Source organism: Kogia breviceps, chromosome 3 (assembly GCF_026419965.1).
Source record: "Kogia breviceps isolate mKogBre1 chromosome 3, mKogBre1 haplotype 1, whole genome shotgun sequence".
NCBI classification, from domain to species: Eukaryota; Metazoa; Chordata; class Mammalia; order Artiodactyla; family Physeteridae; genus Kogia; species Kogia breviceps.
The window spans coordinates 71073810-71086414 of NC_081312.1; the positions used below are offsets into that span (position 1 = coordinate 71073810).

Below are 12605 nucleotides of genomic sequence, written 5' to 3' on the forward strand. Positions count from 1 at the left end.
AATTATATTTAAAATTATTTTCACACTAGGCAATCTTCATTTTCAGTCACTGAAGTTACATTAATATTGGAACTTATATTGTATGTATTGAGGGTGAGTGATTTTAATTCAAAACAAATTAAGCTATAGTTCATTAGCAAGTATTAAGTAAAGTTTATTTGGGGAATTAATAAAATTATCCATTTTTTGTTAACTATACAGAAGTGTACATTAGCTGGACCATATACCCATGAATAATCTTTAATTCTGCCTCAGAATGCAAATAACCCGATGGGAAGAAGTTTAATAAGTATGCTAATTTCATAGGACCTAGTCAAATGCTGGGATTGTTATATAAAATGGATATGGCACAAATCAGGAATTCTGCTTTCCTCTCTTGTTGCTTTATTAATCCCCTTGCACCTAAACCAAGGCCCCAGTACTCCTCATCTTATCAGACGGTTTGGGTAAGACAAACGACCTAGAAAAAACAGTTGGACCAATGAAACTCAATCAATTTCCCAGATCCTATAGGTGTGAATTTGAGGTTGAAGTAGATAAAAAGTAGGAGCTTGCTGTGTCAATTTTTTCAAATCAGAGAGTAAAAAGAAGTTTTCAGGTGGACTTGGGTCTGATATTGACTCCTGCATGGACTTGATAGGTTAGAGAGCAATAGCCTGCAAAAGTCATGAATACCAAACAAGTCAGGCAGACCAAACTGTGATGCCTGCGGCTCCTCCAGCTGGTCTCTTCTAGCAGGTCACTTTCTGGAGACAACAAAGAATATGAGGAAAATGTAGGAGAGACACGCTACTTAGAAACTGACACACATTTCAGATTAGATTCATTCTAAACCCATAAACTTTTTAAAGATCTTTTTATATGCTTCACTCTGTATCGTGATGATATAATAGATTTGTTACAAACCTCATGATTATGAAAACCAAGGATTGTCTGATGTATTAAATGAAGGTCCTAAAAGGGAAATATTGCCAATGATACTCTTTTCTTTTCTCCTGTTATAAATGATATTTGTGCTCTCTGCTTTATTTTCAACATTTGTCAGAATAAAGGCCTGCATCAATGATTCGACCATTTTTGAGTTGACAGGTAACAAACAAACACAAATAGACTAAAGTTACTGTAGCCAGAGAGCTATTTTTTAATGCATACTGTTTCCCACCTTAAATGACCTCTAACAAAAATTTTAACACAAAGATAACAAAAAGTAGGGCTTCCCTGGTGGCACAGTGGTTGAGGGTCCGCCTGCCGATGCCCCGGTCGGGGAGGATCCCACATGCCGCGGAGCGGCTGGGCCCGTGAGCCATGGCCGCTGGGCCTGCGCGTCCGGAGCCTGTGCTCCGCAACGGGAGAGGCCGCGACAGTGGGAGGCCCGCGTACAGCAAAAAAAAAAAAAAAAAAAAAAAAAGATAACAAAAAGTATTCTTTTGGTAAAGATTAAGCGACAAAATTAAAACAGGAAAAGTACTCTTAAACTTGACATCTATAGAGGTAAAATTTAATAATTTAAAATTTAATAATTTTGGTCAATTTTTTCTGAACATTACTGCAATAAAAGTGTAAAGATCAAATTTTCTAAGCAGATTTCTCTTCTGTAAAAATTTGTAATATCTTGGGATATCTTATCTCAGACATACAGACATTTGTCCATAGATATAAGAAGCCAGAGGATAAATGTGTAGTACTTTATCCTAAAGTGTTAATTTTATTCCATGGAATATCCTTAAAGATATAAATATACATTATAGAATGTAACAAAAGAGATGCTGTTATATTATGCAGTAGAGAACCCAATTTGTCTAAATATTTCAATATAAAACAGCTTCTCAAATGAACTTCAACTATGAACCAAGTTTTAGTGGTGATTTGATAGAAAAATTTAACAACCATAGTCATAATTTATGGTGTAAAGACACATATGCAAAATTTCTAGAAAGAAATATATAATTTATTTTTAACAAAAAATAGGTCAATATTCCAAAAATATTCTTTTTCAGTAAAATAAGTAACTATAGTGATGATTAAATTCCTCATAAATCATTCAATGGGTAATTTTCTATCTTCGTGTTTTACCTAATTTGAAAGTTTCTTTAATGTTTTATGTTCCCTCAATCAAAGAAAAATAATAGCTATTATGCTGCTCTAAAAATATTTTTGTCATTAGCTCTTTGTCAACAACTATATTGGCTTCCTTAGTTTATACTATCCTCTCTACATACTCGGTTTTTCTTATTTAAAATACAGTTAACATGTCTCAAAATAACCATTAATATTTCATTTTTATCATCTAGAAAATATTTCAATAAAATGACATAGATCCACATCAGTTTATATTGAGTTATCTTCACATCTAAGTTAACACATCATCTCTCAAATAAATTCAACACAATAATATTGATGATAATAAACCAAGATTCTATGTGAGAACAAGTTTTTTAAATGAATGTACATTCATTCACTCAACACATCAATTTATTGAGTGCCTACTATTTTTTCTATAACATCTATTAAGTTAAAATATAGTAAATAAAATACTTCTATGATAAGATGTAATAGAATGCTTCCCTGAGGAAATGACAGTAGACCTGAAAGGATGACCAACATTAACTATCAAGCTTTAGGTCCTAGCATTAGAAAGTGGTAGAGCTAAGACTGGAAGGCAGGCAGACTGACTCTAAGTCCATTCTTTTAACCACAAAGCACTATAGGAAAAGTTACAGTGAATTCTTCTTGGATTGTACTCTTTTTTTTTTTTCTTTTTTTTTGTGGTACGCGGGCCTCTCACTGTTGTGGCCTCTCCCATTGCGGACCGCAGGCTCCGGACGCACAGGCCCAGCAGCCATGGCTCACGGGCCCAGCCGCTCCGCGGCATGTGGGATCTTCCCGGACCGGGGCACGAACCCGTGTCCCCTGCATCGGCAGGCAGATTCTCAACCACTGCGCCACCAGGGAAGCCCGGATTGTACTCTTGATAGGATTTGAGAGAGGTAGGAAATCTCCTGCTTGGACCCCAGTTCTTCCATACAAAATGGCCCAGAATTGGAGGAGGAAGAAAGTTGTTGTTGGTTTTTTTTTTTTGCGGTACTTGGGCCTCTCACTGTTGTGGCCTCTCCCGTTGCGGAGCACAGGCTCCAGATGCGCAGGCTCAGCGGCCATGGCTCACGGGCCCAGCCGCTCAGCGCGGCATGTGGAATCTTCCCGGACTTGGGCACGAACCCGCGTCCCCTGCATCAGCAGGCGGACTCTCAACCACTGCTCCACCAGGGAAGCCCAGAAAGTTTTTATAAAAGCCAATTTAATCTCTGCTGACAATTATTTCTAATCAAAAGAGATTTAGACTCAAGGTAGAGTGCAAGAGGAAAGTTTAATCATTTACCTGGGATTCAACCTTAGAGCATCAAAACAAAGATAACGGAGGCAAAACAAACCAAAGAAAAGGCAAGTGGGTCTTGCAGCTCTGCTGTCCCTGCTCCCGATCATACTTTCTAGCCTGATGGCCAGTAAATTTTCACTTGAATAGCCAAAAGCTGAGGGGAGCACAACCACATCCCCAGATCTACTCCTGGAACACAAGTCAATTCTAAAGGGAAAAGACATGGAGAAAATGTACTGTGATATCCATTTGCTGCTGCTGCCCATCTCATTTTCTGACTCACCCAAAACACAAAGTTGAACAAAGAATATAATCCATCCTGTAGCCCAAAATTGTTTTTCAATTTCACTTAAAAATTATGACCATCCTCCCCAAACCCAGTTTTTATGTGTGTTATCTTCTACTGTCTTGATTAGAAGGCACGGCTCTTTCTCTATGCTTTGGAGGAGGATAATTAGCATAGACAGTAGGTCTTTTTTGAAAGTCTGAAAGAATATAACAGTGCATTTGTCTGAGATTGAATTTAATTTGCAACAGGTGGGGAGAGTGGAAATGGTAAGACAAGAATAATATTCTGGTGTAATTCTTAATATTTTCCATTTTTATAGCTTTATGTATTTTTTAAATATTTTAAACAAATTTCAGATTTGAAGATTTATGTGAGGGACTCCCAGTTAATGGTCTAGCATGTGAGGAACTTGGAAGTCTCTATTTTGTTCTAACAATAAGTAAAAAGCTAAACAAACTGAAAAAAAATCAACCACTCTTCTTCCCTTCTTCAGATAGTTGATGTCACAGGGAAATCAGCTGCAAATTGGAGAGACAAACAGGTGAATATAAGAATCACAGCTTACTAGAGCAGACATTGACAAGCAAATACACCTGTGGGAACCAGTGCTGGAAATGGGAAATCTAAACCGTAATTGACAAATTGCTGGAGGTTCAGTGTGGACAAATTTGAGAGTTACAAACTCCAGTATACCAAGTCAAGTAATGGGGGCCTCCGTGCTTTTGTATTACCTCTATTCCTCTATTCCTGATATTCCCATTTATTTTCTAAGTATTCAATAGTTTTTCCCTTCATAATTACATTGTTATTTGAGCATCACTATCATTATTTTCTTAACATGTTATACCAGATCTTTATCAACACATTTTATTCTTTTATGTTTAATAAAGAAATGGACTTAGGTATTGTACACCCTCTGTTTATAAAATATATACCATTTTTTAATATTTAGCATCACTGAATTGTAGATTTTCTAATTCTACACCTCCAATGTCATTTCTGATTCAAGAGTTGTGGAAGAAAACCTTTGTATTGTTATTGTTTAGAGTGTTTGCTTAATTTAAATATGTAGTATTTATTTCTGAGAACTAAACCGTAAGGTTTTTATGTCTTCTCACCTGTAGTATGAGCTAATATTGATCCTTGCCTTAGAGGGGTGTGTGGAAAAAAATAGATAATTCATGTAAAATGTATACAGCCAGGTAGATGCAATAAACATTATTATTATTTAAAGTATTTATTAAAGAAAATAGATATATCAAATGGATATATCAAAGAAGATAATGATGGAAAGTATGTCATTAAACCCAAATCCCCAAGTGAAACTGGCTAACTAATTTTTCCCTTTGTTTTTCTTGCTTAATTTTTATATCAGTGTTTATTATAGACTTTGTTAAAGTTAAAAACATTCTGGTTAGTTTAATACCACAGGTTTATCTGTTCTTTAAAATATGGGAGAATATGTCTATAGAACAATATTGATTATGAAAATGGTATTACATACATATACACACACAACGTATATATAACCTATAATGTAATATCACTCACGTATATAGAATAGGAAGGATTACAGTGATTTTTTGTTTAGCCACTGCATCTCCTTTAAACAAAGACTACTTTAAAAATTCTCAGGGATAGGATTGAGAAGATGGGAGTCAGCAATGCTCATTGCTGGAATAGTCACACATTTCTATTCAATACAATAGGTCTTGGACAAACCAAAGACATGGGAAATCTGATCCCTCAAGGAAAATCAATTATCCCCCAAATGTAATTTTCTTATCCACTATCCTTTTAATTCATTTATCTCTCTGGGAACCATTTTTTCATGGAGCACTGAGTTTATATATTCCTGAATTGTAGTTAGTGAAGGACATTTGAGGAAATGCTGACCAAATATAAAGTGATAAGTAACAACAAACAAAACATATTTTATCTCCAACAATGCTAAAACAGAAGCATTTGCAAAATCTAAACCCATTCCCGAATAAGAAAAAAACAAGGAAAAAAAAATTACAAGAAGAAAAACAATAAAACGTTTCTCAGTAAACATGAAAAAGTAGTAAAGCTTCTTGGCTAGATTCACTCATGTTCTAATTTGGATGTTCAAAGAAAATTTTAAATCTTATTGGTGTTTTTTCCAATAATTTGACCTTTTTCTTAAGCCTTCACCTTGCTGGCTAGCTGGAAAAGTTAACTAAATATCCATTCAGCAAAAACTATCTTCAAACCTTATTAAATTTTTAATCATAATTATTATGCTATTTTATTATAATCATTATAATAAATTAATGACATCATAATGATATTATTTTATTATAATATATCATTTTAAATAATTTAAAAGAAACATTTTTATCCTGTAAGTCATTTTTAGATTAAAAATTTCTCAGTCTCTATTTCTTCTTATTTTTCTATTTTTGAGAAAAAAGCTGAAAATAAAAAATGGGTAAATAATATCTAGGGGGAAAAATACCAAAACTAAGCATCTTTCACTGTCTATCCATGCCTGTATTCTATGGGGCAATATATCTTGTATGCCCTCTGCTTGCACTCTTGCATTCAAGATTGAAATTTGCAAAGGATGTATTGTAACTTGTGATCTTGTCTTGGTCAAAGCCTGGGTAAGAGTCCCTGGCTGACTCGGTGGCATCCTAGCCCCTTGCAGCATTGTAGTCATCTGAAACATCTGGCTCTGACTTATTTAGTCCCAGACAGGTTATAATATTGCTCAGGGCAAAGCAACTAAAACCTTGTCCTCATGCTCTCCTTTGACAAGCTCCCAGATCCGCTTTCTGCTTTCTGGTTCAATTACATTCCTCAAGGAACCTAGGAGTGGCTAAGAAATACTAAGACACAAACTTTTAGGACCTCCTTTTACCTGAATGTTTGCTGTCAAATTTTCTTTGATTTATTGGTACTGTGTACCAGTAAATTCTCTGCAACGTTACACTCAGTCTTACTCTCAGTAATCTGATCAGCTTTAGTGGCTCTGCACCTTCTAGAACCGGAGTTTTTGGTTTTTCTTTTATCTCCCTGTATGGAATCCTTTTACTGTAGAACACCACACTTCAAAGCATTGCTGCCAAAGATAAAAGGATCATCTTGTCTACTTTACAAGTATGGTCCTACTCCCGTGGCCATGGGAATGATAAATGAGCATTAAAAGAGTTAGGAAAATCTTCCCTTAAGAAAATACCTTGGCTTTCAATGTTACTATATTACTGCATAATCCTACTTTTGAAGGTTAGATTTTTTCTCCCAATTTTCTAGGATAATTCCTAATTTTCCATTCACAAAACATATCCTCAACCCCAAGTAAATAATACTCAGACCAACTGAGGTAAATATTCTCTAGTCAGAAATAATGCCAATGAGAAAAACACATTAATAATGATTTTTAAAATCTCATCATTATTGCATATGTAGTTTTTATCCACACAATTATACTGTGAAAAATCTATCGAAGAGAAACAAATGCTTATATGACAGAATAAGTGTACCCCATTTTAAAAATTGCATGATGACAAATAAAAAATTTCTAGATAATAATTAGTGAATATATACTTTGTGCCAAGATATGAAAATATCTCACAGGCATATTGTTAAGTGAAAAAATACAAGTCATATTAGAATAATTATAGAATGATACAATATTGTTTAAATAAAAATGTTTATTTAAAGAGATATATGTGCATAATTATGTTTATTAAACGAGCAAAGTACCAAGTTAACACAGACCAAATTGTTAACCACAGTCTGTGGTTTTGCCTGCAAACAGGGAATGTATCAGTTAGGAGACTGACTTTGGCTATTCATTTAGTTTTCCTCAGTATATCTTTGTTCTTTTGCCAGAATATATTCACATATTAGTTGTACACCTTTTTTATAAATGAAAAAGGAAATAAACTGAATTATTTAAATACATGCTTAAGTGATTTAACAAGAAGGTTTTCACTAAGATTCTGGAGGGAATAAATGATGATCCAGGTCACTAAACATGCTGGTGTCAAACCTTCAGTAACATTCATTTCTGAATCTCTGCTATCTGACAATTAAAAGCTATTTGCTCAAAAAGAGAAATAGCACATAGCAAAGTGGTCTGTTGCTAGGATTCCAGACTAGATTAATGTAGAAAATGTTGAGGATAATAGTACAAAAGCAGTTCTATTTACACAGCATGAAATGTAGATTTTTTTAAGCAGGGTCAGCTGACATAAAATGGAAACTTCTAAAGAAACCATTTTTCACTTAAATGTAGTTGACAAGCAATTTAAGGGTTTTTCTTTTTAGTTTTAAAGAAACTGTCTTTGAAAATTTAATCTTGATTTGAAGAAGTTCAAGTGTCTGTATGTTGTGACTCATGAAACAATTTTCCTAAAAAAGATATTTATTTCAGGTGCTTTTTAATTTGTGAATTTTTTGCCTTATGTTAGCAGGGAAAATAACATTTAGGTTAAAGAAATTTCCAAGACATTAATTTCAATGTTATTTTTAATATTTCCTTTATAGAGCTTTTATCATTTATTGGTGAATATGATTTTATTCAAAGCAGATAAATTGCCTTTAAAATGAGATGCTAAACAACTATAAGACATACTACAAATGGCATGCTGCTTTCTGCTCCTTTTTGGATTCATGAAATTATTTTAAATGTCTTCCAGGCATTTATTGACATAGAAAATACCTTTTGATATTCATTTTGTGCATGTTATTTTATGTATGCTGATTTAGTTCTACCCTAATTAGTCAAGTGTAAATAATTTTTAAAATGCTATTTGATTACAACTTTAGCTTTTTTCTTTTTGTGTACTTTGTAGCTCTTCTTTGATACACATATGTATAAATTCATGTATCACACTTCTTTTAATTAACATCTATTGAATGATGCCATGAAAAATACATAAAGGCAAATGTTCAAAGAAGAACCTGTCCATAATGTGAAATTTATTGCAATTTCAGTGAAATACTACCTATATAAAATTCTAAAAAAATAAAAGCCTTGTTTATTTAATACAGATTATCATTTGGTTTACAATTCTTATAGATTTCTTTCCCTGGTAATTATTATTAATATAATCAATGTGATTTGATTTTTAACTAGTATGTTTTAAGAAGTACACAACATTAGAAGTACTATTAAAAGAAATTATAAACATTTACATTCACTGTATATTCTTGCTATATTATTTTTTTCAGAACTGCTGAAATTTTTTTGGTGGGGAATAACCATCACAGAATAGGGGAAGGTAGCTCTTTATTGATGCTCTTTATTTTCATCTTGATTCTTCATGCAAAAAAATCTAGTTAAGATCATTTAAATTCAGATTACTCTCAACTACTCTGTTTACACAATAGTTCCCTGGACAAGAAGCAGTAAAAAAGAGAACAAAAACAAAAATCAAAACAAAATAAATAAAAAAACCTATAGGCAGCATATTAGTTATTATTATTATTATAGTATTAGAATGGATGTAGAATAGAATAAATGTATTTTTGCATAGGAAGAACTATCAATAGATAAAAAGTTATTTTCATCCAGATTGGGAGTCTGGAATTGTCATGTATATGCTACTATATTTAAAATAGATAACCAACAAGGATCTACTGCAAAATAAATTAAATTTTATGTATGTGTCAAATAGAAAGCCAAAACACTAATTTTGCTTACTCTGTGAAGGAATAATGAGTGAATATGATTTAAAAGTCTTTATTATTTTAAAAATATTATGCAACAATGAAAATATAGCAGGTTCAATGTCACTAAATAGGATTTTAGCTAGATTTCTAATTTTACATTTGGTGAAAGCTTTTCATCACCACCCAAAATCTTATGCTTTCCTTCCATTATCAAGCAATTTGATTAACCAATCTTACTGAAGAGATTTCTTTATTTCACTTGGTCGCACAAAAAGCATTTGCTAATCTCTTTATAACTGGAAGTTATAAGCTATAGTCACGCATAAACCTCTATCTGTACCCACTGTATAAAAGCTATGATCCCATTTCTGTGTCCAGTTGTGCAGTTGAAAGATACAGGAGGCACTTAATTTTTGTACCTTAGACAATGAAATTCATTAAACTGAAAGCAGCTATCTCTGAACATCCTTCACCTCAACATTCAAATTATTTCAATTATAAATCAAATTGAATAAACAAAGATTACACATTAAAAGGTATAATTGGAATTGTTAATATATAAAGTAAGTCTTATGAGCATTACTACTGTACTTCAAGATATGAAAACCATTAAAAAAAGACACTGTAAATAGATTTTTGGAATGAGTCAAAATAAAATAGAAACAAAACAAATAATCCATATTATACCAGGAAATTTAATGCTACTCTTATTCCTCATGGTCTTTCTACAGAAGAGCCCAGGGTTTATCACAAATAAATAATCAAAAATGAATTCTAAGCATCAAATGAGTTAATTTTGTCCATTAAATGAAATTGGTTCAAATCCTCAATACTACTTTGTAGGAGAGGTCTAATGCCTTCCTGAAGTTTCTTTAAATTCTGACAGAATTACTCTCAAAATTACCTCTTGCTTAAATTTTCAGTTCCTACCAAACTACTGATCTCATCTATATATTACTTTAGATGGTTGTTCTCATGCCCCTACACTACTGATTTGTATTAATCTTGCTAGAGCTGGCAAAACAAAATACCACAGACTACTTGGCTGAAACAATAGGCATTTATTTTCTTATTTATGGAGCCTAGAAATCCAATATCAGTGTGTCAGTAGGGTTGGTTTTGGTGAGTCCTCCCTTCTAGACTTGAAGATGGTCATCTTGCTGTATCTTCATGTGGCCTTTCCTCTGTGTGCATGAAGAGACAAGCAAAGACAGAGAGAGACAAAGATCTCTGATGTCCCTTCTTCTTATAGAGACGCCAGTCTACAGGATTAGGGCCTCATTTAACCTTAATCACCTCTTTAAGAGCCCTACCTTCATATACAGACACATTGGGGATTAGGAATTCAACATAAGAATTTGAGGGTGGGACACAAAGTAGTTCATAACATGACGCATGTGAAATTCACTCCAGCCTTTTTAATTTTTTTTTAATTTTTTATTTTTTTGAATTTTATTTATTTATTTTTTTATACAGGAGGTTCTTATTAGTCATCCATTTTATACACATCAGTGTATACATGTCAATCTCAATCGCCCAATTCGACACACCACCATCCCCACCCCACCACAGTTTACCCCCCTTGGTGTCCATACATTTGTTCTCTACATCTGTGTCTCAACTGCTGCCCTGCAAACTGGTTCATCTGTACCATTTTTCTAGGTTCCACATACACGTGTTAATATACGATATTTGTTTTCTCTTTCTGACTTACTTCACTCTTCATGACAGTCTCTAGATCCATCCACGTCTCAACAAATGACTCAATTTTGTTCCTTTTTATGGCTGAGTAATATTCCATTGTATATATGTACCACATCTTCTTTATCCATTCATCTGTCTATTAACATTTAGGTTGCTTCCATGACCTGGCTATTGTAAATAGTGCTGCAACGAACATCGGGGTGCATGTATCTTTTTGAACTATGCTTTTCTCTGGGTATATGCCCAGTAGTGGGATCATATGATAATTCTATTTTTAGTTTTTTAAGGAACCTCCATACTGTTCTCCATAGTGGCTGTATCAATTTACATTCCCACCAACAGTGCAAGAGGGTTCCCTTTTCTCCACACCCTCTCCAGAATTTGTTGTTTGTTGATTTTCTGATGATGACCATTCTAACCTGTGTGAGGTGATACCTCACTGTAATTTTGATTTGCATTTCTCTAATAATTAGTGATGTTGAGCAGCTTTTCATGTGCTTCTTGGCCATCTGTATGTCATCTTTGGAGAAATGTCTCTTTAGTCTTCTGCCCATTTATGGATTGGGTTGTTTGTTTTTTTAATATTGAGCTGCATGAGCTGTTTATATATTTTGGAGATTAATCCTTTGTCTGTTGATTCATTTGCAAATATTTTCTCCCATTCTGAGGGTTTTCTTTTCGTCTTGTTTATGGTTTCCTTTGCTGTGCAAAAGGTTTGAAGTTTCATTAAGTCCCATTTGTTTATTTTTATTTCCATTAGTCAAGGAGGTGGATCAAAAAAGATCTTGCTGTGATTTATTTCAAAGAGTATTCTTCCAATGTTTTCCCCTAAGAGTTTAATAGTGTCTGGTCTTATATTTAAGTCTTGAATCCATTTTGAGATTATTTTTGTGTATGGTGTTAGGGAGTGTTCTAAATTCATTCTTTAACTTGTAGCTGTCCAGTTTTCCCGGCACCAGTTATTGAAGAGACTGTATTTTCTCCGTTGTATATCCTTGCCTCCTTTGTCATAGATTAGTTGACCATAGGTGCATGGGTTTATCTCTGGGCTTTCTATCTTGTTCCATTGATCTATATTTCTGTTTTTGTGCCACTACAATAGTGTCTTGATTACACTAGCTTTGTAGTATAGTCTGAAGTCAAGGAGTCTGATTCCTCCCACTCCACTTTTTTCCTCAAGACTGCTTTGGCTATTTGGGGTCTTTTGTGTCTCCATAAAAATTTTAAGATTTTTTGTTCTAGTTCTGTAAAAAATGCCATTGGTAGTTTGATAGGGATTGTATTCAATCTGTAGATTGCTTTGGGTAGTATAGTAATTTTCACAATATTGATTCTTCCAATCCAAGAACCTGGTATATCCCCCCATCTCTTGGTATCATCTGTAATTTCTTTCATCAGTGTCTTATAGTTTTCTGCATACAGGTCTTTTGTCTCCTTAGGTAGGTTTATTCCTAGGTATTTTATTATTTTTGTTTCAATGGTAAATGGGAGTGTTTCCTTAATTTCTCTTTCAGATATTTCATCATTAGTATATAGGAATGCAAGAGATTTCTGTTCATTAATTTTGTATCCTGCTACTTTACCAAATTCATTGAT

The 12605-nt window shown here is 33.5% G+C and overlaps 1 long non-coding RNA gene across 8 annotated transcripts in view; it reads right to left on the reverse strand.

The window, feature by feature from the left end:
- LOC136793801 (uncharacterized) overlaps positions 1–12605 on the reverse strand; it is a 1119572-nt gene that overhangs the window by 623766 nt on the left and 483201 nt on the right. The window contains exon 6 of one of the 8 annotated variants that reach the window (XR_010839594.1): positions 3347–4180. The exons of the other annotated variants lie outside the window; for them this stretch is intronic. This is a non-coding gene — a long non-coding RNA (uncharacterized lncRNA). Of the gene's footprint in view, positions 1–3346; positions 4181–12605 lie in introns of those variants that run through there. 8 annotated transcript variants of the gene reach the window in all.